Source organism: Punica granatum, chromosome 1 (genome assembly GCF_007655135.1).
Source record: "Punica granatum isolate Tunisia-2019 chromosome 1, ASM765513v2, whole genome shotgun sequence".
Taxonomy (NCBI): domain Eukaryota; kingdom Viridiplantae; phylum Streptophyta; class Magnoliopsida; order Myrtales; family Lythraceae; genus Punica; species Punica granatum.
The window spans coordinates 29,459,456-29,467,798 of record NC_045127.1 but is presented as its reverse complement, the minus strand read 5'-3'; the positions used below and the strand labels follow the sequence as shown (position 1 = coordinate 29,467,798).

Here is an 8,343-nt window from a genome sequence, read left to right as displayed (position 1 = left end):
ACCTAGATATGGCCTCGTCTTGGACTGCATTCTTGGGCACATCATCCGGTTTTTAAATTCCTGTTCGGGTCCATCCCGATTTTAAATTCCTGTTCGGGTCCATCCCGGTTTTAAATTCCTTTCGGGTCCATCCCGGTTTTAAATTCCAGTTCGGGTCCATCCCGGTTCTAAATTCCAGTTCGGGTCCATCCCGGTTCTAAATTCCTATTCGGGTCCATCCCGGTTTTAAATTCCTGTTCGGGTCCATCCCGATTTTAAATTTCTGCATTCGGGTCCATCCCGGCCACATTCAGGTCCATCCTGGGTCATCTGCATTCGGGTCCATCAGGTCCATCTCGGCCACATTCAGGCCTATCCTGGTTCATATGCATTCGGGTCTATCCCGGTCACATTCAGGTCTATCCTGGTTCATGCATTCGGGTCTATCCCGGTCATTGAGGTCTATCTTGGTTCATGCATTCGGGTCTATCCCGGTCATTCAGGTCTATCCTGGTTCATGCATTCGGGTCTATCTCGGTCATTCAGGTCTATCCTGGTTCATGCATTCCGGTCTATCCCGGTCACATTCAGGTCCATCCTGGTTCATGCATTCGGGTCCATCCCGGTTTTAAATTCCTTTCGGGTCTGTCCCGGTCTTAATTTCCAGCGTAATGTCCCGACATGTCCAAACGAGGTGCGAACAGCAGCCTTGGGGGAGCGGCATCAAAGTAGTCGCCGGGCCCAAAAAGGGGGTGCTTCTTATAATCTTTGGCTACATCCTCTAACCGAGCATGCAACCTAAGAGGGGCAAGCTGTCAGTACCCCATTTTGGCCCACCGGCTTCCTACATGAGAATCTCCGATCAAAGCCCGGGTTACTATTCATCACCCGGCAATCAGAGGCGAACGTGCGGTCACGGAGTCATAAACAATAGGAGAAGAGCTGGGTCCATTAGAAAAGCCGAAGAGAGCAGTCGGAAGAACTTACAGGTAAAGAACCCCGAAAACATCGGAGCTGGCACTGCGGCACTATTCATCACCGAATCATTGAAGCACCGAAAGGTGCCCAATAGGGGACTCTAAAAATCCCCTTTAGTGCCAAAGTGACCAACGACACGTCCGGGCGCATTTCCGGGGCATACCGCATAAGTCGGGACACCCCGATCTCTCACGGACGCCTTTTCTGACAGGGCTCGCGGGGCCCGCTCCACTGACAAGTAAACGCCCCCCTAAAACGGGCCTACAGGCACCCAGGGACCACTGAGGTCATGAGACAAGCTTCAGACGACCATTCGGAATCCCATAGGGCTCCTCGAGGGACGTTTCAGTGGTAGCAAACGTCCCCGACGAACCTTCGGGGCACATTCACAGAAAACAGAGACCGCGGCGATTCCCGAACACCTCAAGACATTCAGGGAACACTTAGAAAATCCCGATCACGAGTCCCTAGGCCTCCCTGGGCTAACGGTCTTCAGTCGGGGACAACGAGCCGACGATCTCCCACGAGGCGGAAGGGTCACCGAAACAAACATTAAGATGCACGGAGAGCAATCGGGGACCAGGGACACTCAATTCCACTCCGAATGTCCGAACAGGGCAAAACCGACTCTCGAAGCGCCGAGTCGCCCGAACGACCGTTCAGACGACGCATGGCGATATTAGGCTCATTCAAATCCTCTTCGTTCAAGCATTCCAAATCAATAAATTAATTGGACATCGGAGATCGAATGCGAGCTCGATCAAGTCTCAAGCGTTTTCCGACTTTTCTCTTAATCGAATGGGATCCACAGCTCAGCTAAGCCAAGCCACCAAGCCGCGGCTCAACCCCAAGCCACGGTTCAACCCCTCAGGACTCGGCTGGCCGCAATTAGCCGCGGCTTCCCCCCCATGGCCGGCGGCTCAAGGCTCCCTCCACCACAAATTTGAATTTCTCTCACATCCATCACCTCCCATCATCCATCCATCACTCCCATCACTCTTACCCTTGCTTCCCCTACACTCTAAGTGACTATTTCCCCTCCCTAATTGCCTTAAAATTTTGGCAGCCCTTGCTTAAGCCCCTAAGCCGTGATTAACTTCTCCTAATCGAGCCGTTAGCCACTCCTATAAAGCCCCATTCATCATTAACCTTAATCACTTCTTCATTCTCACTCTCTCTCAAGCCAATCTCTCTCAAGAATCCTCTCAAGCTCCAGCCCACTCCCACTCATTCGTCCAACCCGTGCCAAGGCCAAAACCGGCAAAAAGCGTCGGAAAACCACCCGGTTTTCCGGCAACCACCCGACCCGACTTCAACCAAAAATCACCAAACTTTCTAGCCTACATATTTTCCACCCCCTAAGTCCATTTCCGGGCTTAGATTTCTCATTTGGAGCCTCCATCGACGTGTTCTGCCCGTACGAAGAATCGGCTCCCTAGGGCGCTGTACGCGTGCACCGAGCCACCAACAACGTGCCACCACGTTCGAAGGGTTTCTCACAACCCTCACCCTCCCCCGTGAAGAGGTGGTCACGGTCCGAGGGCCGATCAACCGTGCACAACCACCGTTCATCCGTTTCTCTCTTACCGGGTTCGTCACATTTTTACCAAACTTTCTCTCACATTTTCAAGCTTGTCCAGGGCTTGGCACGTTCGGGACTACCCATGGGCATCTAGATCTGCCTCTTAGGAGTCCAACGAGCCCGATCTCGCGCCGTGCCGTGGCCGGAGCAAGCGTGCCGACCCGTTTTCCCGAAACTGCCGCAGCAGCCTCCTCTTGGGTCCTTCAAGCCGTAACGCTCAAACCGAGTCTAGCGACTCCCACGGCCACTTCCCCGAATCTTCTCCTCGTACGACGAGGCTAAGTAACACCTCTTCATAACCTAGAGAAGCTAGGACCCTCTATATGTGTTTGCATGGAATGATAACGTGATTTAAATGACTAAGGAGCATGAAAGACGTCGTTTTTCTTCCGGATCTAAGTTTCCATGCAATCCCATGCAACGTCCTAACGTTTTATCCTTTTGGCTACTTCCGAATGTTGTGTGAACGTGCATCTCATGGTCGGGCACGACTTATTTCGAGGCTAGAGAGCCCCTCGTGGTCCGTGGGGGTCGCGGAACTCTCGGCCATGCCTCCCAAAGGGATGGCCGAGAGTTCCCTTGCCCCTTACGGACGCACCGAGCATTCTTTCGCCCCGAAATTCGTTGTTCCCCACGTTTTGTTGTCTCGAACGTCGTATAATGTGCGAGCATGACGAGAAATACTCGGTATCTAGGAAGGAGAGCCCTCGGAGGATTCGGCCATGCCAAGGGACCCACGGCCATGCCCTTGCGATGGGGGCCGTGAGGCTCCTTGGCCTATCCGAAGCCTTAGGGCTCCTCTTCCCTTGATGCCGTGTGATTCCCGTGCATTATCCTTAAGATTGTCATGAAATGAGCTAATATTGTTTGTTGATTTCGTGAATATGATGCTCTTTGAGTGTCTCATATGTTTATTTGTACAAATCGGGGTCGTGTCGACGTCGATTTAGTAAAATGTGTGTTATTATCACGTATGTGTTATTTGTTGCATGCGAGGGACGGTTAGGAGCAACGTGAAAGACCTACCGAAGCTCAAATCGGGTCAAGGAGCATTCGGCCACTCACCCTTGAGAGGTGGCCGAATCATCCGTGACCTCGTGGGAGTCTCGGTTGGCCTCTCCATTATTCCAAAGCTGGTCCTCGGAATTGTTCGTAATTACATTCCCTTTTAATCGTTGCCCACGCGTTTATTACTTATTGGATATGGTAGACCCGAACCTCATCCGTCAGAACCGTAACCGCGACATGAAATAATAAATATCGAAAAATCTTACGAACGGGGTAAACAGGACGTGTCATTCGATTAATTAAATCACTTGGACTAAATAATTGGGCGAATCGATCCTTAATTTGTAAACGCATCGATGATTTACGGAACGGCGAGAATGCCCTTTTCCATTAAAAATTCACAATTTCAAAATACCGAGACATGTAACACGAATAGAATTGATGTCTAGCGAGTACTCACGTGCTATGACTCGAGTCCGGGCTCAATTTGAGGCGGCCCGAGTCGGGGCGCACGAGTCCTTAGACTCCTTCGTGTGACGCGATCTCCAATTTATTTCCGAACTTTGCAATTTTATCGTCCAAGGGCCTGACCGTCATTTCGCGATTCACCGATACCCTAGGCGTTAGGAAGTTGGAAACACTTCAATCTATGAACGAAGAGGGCCGCCCGTTCGGGCGCAAGTTTCATTTTCTCTGCCCATTCCGTTCACTTTCGGTGTTTCTATCTTCCTATCGTATATTTGGTGGGGGAACATTTTATTTCAGTTATGAACACGAAGAACCGGATTAATCGTGCACCCGACTTAAACAAACATTAGATAACGCATAGGCGACATGTTAGATTCCAATCTAGAGTCAAAACACAAGTTTGGCTAATTCGGTGAAACCGTAGCCACACTTAACTGAATAAGAGTCCTAAAACAAATTCACACATATAATTGGATTAGAACCATATTCTAGCCCGCCCTCTATGTTTGCCTAGGTTAAATACATTGTTTGTTAATCAACCCCGGTTAATAACTGATTAAATCACGTACATTCGACTTAATACACCATTTGTCTGTATTCATCCACGTTTGTCAGTTGTTATCTGTTTTCCATCGGTTTTATCAGTTTCCTTCTGTTTTCCATCCGTTTTGTTGATTTGTTGCGGTTCGGGTCCGAGCCCATAGGTTATGTGTTGCATGGGGTTCAACGCCCCAAATCACCGAACACGAGGTCCAACGTCTGCTAACTCACTGAGTGCGTGCAACCCGAGTGCAGAATGGGATCTAACCCCGAGTCACCGTCACACTCCGAATGTGGCCTATGTGGGAGGCAAATTTGGATTGGATGCGTGAAACGAGTTTAGATATCACCCGGGAACTCGATCGGTCCATCGGATACAGTGGGAACCAACCGATTCCCTTGCAAACCGTTGGATCGATCGGACCCGACCCCCGGCTCTTTGAGTTCGTGTTGCCTTAATTTACTTATCGGTCATTCAAAACACACGGTGAGCCGGAGCGGAATATTGGCCTAATGCGAACCAGTCGGGATCCACTTACTCATTCAATTGTACTTTGTAATTAGTCGAGAGAACATTGTGAGAATTCTATTTGTATGTTCGTTCATATACTTGTAAGGATCCCGATCGATGAGCGAGAGGTCCGAGTGCCGAATCGGTTAAGTTGGTCTATCCCCACCAAAGGATGAGTGAGCTCGGATATTCGTGGTTTCGGTTCACGCAGGGGATCGGCCATCATGGTTCGATGAACTGTAGCGCTAAGATAGTGAACCGATTCCTCGATGCACAAGCGTACTCACCTTTTGAACGTTTGGCCCAATTTGACCAATTCATCGAATTTACGGTGTCAAAACGGGCGAGTCGAGTACAACCCTAAATCACGCGGTAAATAAACAAAATGGCAAGCCTAGCAAGCTAGAGTACCGAAAGGGCGTGCGGGATATAGGCCCGCATGTAATAGAACCCCCGAATTCGGAATTTCTGGTTCCGTACGACCATTGCCTTAGAATTTAGGTGTACCTCGTACCCCTAGACCCGGGTAACTCACCAGCCCTCGACCTCCGGGTCGTAAAATGGCGAGTGGCGACTCCTTCTCACGTGCGCTCGTCGCGCGTCCCCGGGAAGGTGGACACTCCCAAGCCGCGTCGCATAGACTTCGCACATGCGTGCCCCGACGAGATGAAATTCGAGTGCGCACAACCACGAGTTGTGAAAATGGCCATCTCACGGACCCGGTGAAATGCCTCGTTGGCCGGCCCTAGAGAGACGCCCCGTTTGCTCGTCAAACTTTGGTCCGTGGCAAAATATGCCAAGAAGCCCCAAGCCTTGGTCCCTCTCGGCGACGACAAAATTGGTCCCGGTGGCCAACGACCCCGGCGCCCATGTCCCCCGCGAATTATTGAGTCCTATAACTTGGCCCCGGCGGCCGACCCTCGTGCGAACCCGGGACGACGCCTATTATTTACTTGGTCTCGTCCACGGGCAAACCGTCCGTGGCACGGGCACGCGGCGCTAAATTTCCCGGGATTAACTCGGGCGAGCTTCAAATCTGGGATTCATTCGCGAACGTCCCCGGGCCGAGTTCGTACGCCCGGGAGAGCGTGAAATTCGGATTTTGAACGTCCCCGGGCCACGTGGTGCAGAATTTCCCCGGTGTTAAAGCTTGGGTGAGTGCACGACCGTGAAAAATATGGATTTTAAACTCCCCCGTGCCGCGTGGTGCGGAATTTACCGTGGCGTGATTCGGGCATGTCCACGGGAATGCCCGGGCCGCAATCTCGGGAACTTCTAGGGTACGGTCACTGGGCACAGGGCACGGGGTGCGGTACCGGTCTCGATCAAGGGGCACGATCGCTGGTCGGGATCACTGGTCGCGGTCGCGGGGCACTGGGCAGCGGGCACTGTCACGGGTGACCGAGAACGGTCACCGATCCTTGCCGCGCGGCCGCCGGCCTCTGGTTCCCGGTCGCCGGTCACTGGGCGCGATCTCGGGTCAGTGGGCACGGTCACGGGGCACCAGGCAAGGTACGGGGCACGGTCACCAGTCACTGGGCACGGTCCCCGTCCACTTTGCACGGTCAAAGCAAGCCTACGCTCTGAATACATTAGCATGGGATAACATCATAGGATTCTGATCCTGTTGTGTTGGCCTCCGGGATTGGAGTAATGATTAACAGGGACAGTCGGGGGCATTCGTATCTCATAGTCAGAGGTGAAATTCTTGGATTTATGAAAGACGAACAACTGCGAAAGCATTTGCCAAGGATGTTTTCATTAATCAAGAACGAAAGTTGGGGGCTCGAAGACGATCAGATACCGTCCTTGTCTCAACCATAAACAATCCCGACCAAGGATCAGCAGATGTTGCTTTTAGGACTCCGCTGGCACCTTATGAGAAATCAAAGTTTTTGGGTTCCGGGAGGAGTATGGTCACAAGGCTGAAACTTAAAGGAATTGACGGAAGGGCACCACCAGGAGTGGAGCCTGCGGCTTAATTTGACTCAACACGGGGAAACTTACCAGGTCCAGACATAGTAAGGATTGACAGACTGAGAGCTCTTTCTTGATTCTATGGGTGGTGGTGCATGGCTGTTCTTAGTTGGTGGAGCGTTTTGTCTGGTTAATTCCGTTAACGAACGAGACCTCAGCCTGCTAACTAGCTATGTGGAGGTACACCTCCACGGCCAGCTTCTTAGAGGGACTATGGCCACTTAGGCCAAGGAAGTTTGAGGCAATAACAGGTCTATGATGCCCTTAGATGTTCTGGGCCGCATGCGCGCTACACTAATGTATTCAACGAGTCTATAGCCTTGGCCGACAGGCCCGGGTAATCTTTGAAATTTCATCGTGATGGGGATAGATCATTGCAATTGTTGGTCTTCAACGAGGAATTCCTAGTAAGCACGAGTCATCAGCTCACGTTGACTACGTCTCTGCCCTTTGTACACACCGCCCGTCGCTCCTACCGATTGAATGGTCCGGTGAAGTGTTCGGATCACGGCGACGTGGGTGCTTCGTCAACGACGACGTCGCGAGAAGTCCACTGAACCTTATCATTTAGAGGAAGGAGAAGTCGTAACAAGGTTTCCGTAGGTGAACCTGCGGAAGGATCATTGTCGAAACCTGCGCAGCAGAACTACGCGAGAACCAGCTGCTCCAAATGGGCCGGGGTCCCCCGGCCGCTGGGATGGCGGGGGCACTTCGTCGCCTTTCCCGTCCCGGTCGTACAATGTAAAACCCCGGCGCGGAAGGCGCCAAGGATCAGAAACAGGAGAGGCACGCCGCCCGCCTGAGGGACCGGGCAGTCTCGTGCGTAACCACAACGACTCTCGGCAACGGATATCTCGGCTCTCGCATCGATGAAGAACGTAGCGAAATGCGATACTTGGTGTGAATTGCAGAATCCTGTGAACCATCGAGTCCTTGAACGCAAGTTGCGCCCGAAGCCATCCGGCTGAGGGCACGTCTGCCTGGGCGTCACGCATCGCGTCGCCCTAAAACCTCCACGCCGTCGTCATCCCTCGGGGGGGATGAGGGGGTGCGTGGCCGCTATGGGCGCGGAAGTTGGCCTCCCGTGGCAAACCGCTGTGGCTGGCCCAAAAAGGAGCACGGGAGCGACGCGCTCCGCGACGCGCGGTGGAGGCAGTACATGGCCCCTCGGGCATCTGTCCAGAGCCGTCCCTTCCGCGTTGCTCGTTGGCCTTCCATCCAAATAACGCGACCCCAGGTCAGGCGGGGCCACCCACTGAGTTTAACCATATCAATAAGCGGAGGAAAAGAAACTAACGAG

General features: G+C 52.4%; 2 non-coding genes across 2 annotated transcripts in view; both read left to right on the top strand.

Annotated features, from left to right (window-relative positions):
* The first annotated feature begins 7,877 nt into the window (after window positions 1-7,877).
* On the top strand, window positions 7,878-8,033 carry LOC116193362. Its single transcript, XR_004154271.1, has one exon. It is a non-coding gene; the product is annotated as a 5.8S ribosomal RNA (ribosomal RNA).
* Window positions 8,034-8,271: 238 nt separating this feature from the next.
* Window positions 8,272-8,343, top strand: part of LOC116193352 — a 3,389-nt gene continuing 3,317 nt past the window's right edge. Inside the window, exon 1 of the ribosomal RNA XR_004154263.1 lies at window positions 8,272-8,343. This exon is cut by the window's right edge and continues 3,317 nt beyond it. This is a non-coding gene — a ribosomal RNA (28S ribosomal RNA).